Below are 1,053 nucleotides of genomic sequence, written 5' to 3'. Positions count from 1 at the left end.
TCAACTGTCACCTGCCCCTGTGGCCAGGGCTCACTGTGAGAGCCCCCAGAACCGGCAGGACGCTGGGCTCAGGAGACCCTGGCTCGCCGAGGGAGATGTCCATCGGGAGCCCCTTCGGGACTGGATGGCCAAGGACACTGGAGGGGGCACTTCAGAGAAAGGGTGGAGGACAGGAAAAAGCAGTGGCTGTGTGTGTGTGTGTGTGTGTGTGTGTGTGTGTGTGTGTGTGTGTGTGGCTGGTCTGCATAACTCGACCCTGTTTCAGAATGTAAAGAACAAAATTAAGAACTACTGTAGCAAGAGCTTTTTTTAAAAAAAAATTAGTATTTTAGGGGTCTACAGGGTGTTCAGGGTCTCACTACTAGATCGGACTCATAGTGATCCGCCTGTTTACAGCCTCCCAAGAGTTGGGATTACAAGTGCACGCCACCATGCCCAGTCTCAGTTGCCATCTCTGTGTGTCCCAGGGACAGGGCTGGCACGGCAGGCCCGGGGATCAAATTCCCTGCCCCTGCCCCTGCTTGCAAGCACTTTAATCTGCTGAGCTATTTGGCCAGCTCTGCAAGAACTTTTATGTAAAAAATTTTCATATTTTGTGAATGTCACAGTACCATACTAACTACTCAGTCATTCCCAGTGGTTGCTGAATAGTAAATGTAGGTTTCCTAAATTAGGTATCCTTGATTTGTTACCGATGAAGAAAGCACTTGGAGGGGCTGGGGAGATGGCTCAGTGGAATAAGCATTTGCCTGGCAAGCGCAAGGGCCTGAGTTCAATCCCCGGTTCCACCAAAAAGAAAAAAAGAAAGCACTTGGAAGAACATAAATGAACAGCATAAAAAAAAAATTAAATAAATGAACAGCATGGGTCGGTGAGGCTGGTGCACTCGGGAGGCTGAGGCAGGACTGCCTCAAGTTTGAGGCCAATCTGGGCTACACAGTGAGACCTTGCTTTAAAAAGTCTATAAAAGCTAAGGACTGTAGGAAATTTTTCATAATATGCAGATAAATGAGACTATCTTCTATCAACTTCAAAGATCCAAACTGAAAAAAA

The sequence above is a fragment of the Octodon degus genome, unplaced genomic scaffold (genome assembly GCF_000260255.1).
Source record: "Octodon degus isolate 3935 unplaced genomic scaffold, OctDeg1.0 scaffold00006, whole genome shotgun sequence".
NCBI lineage: Eukaryota > Metazoa > Chordata > Mammalia > Rodentia > Octodontidae > Octodon > Octodon degus.
Note: the sequence above shows the minus strand (reverse complement) of the source record.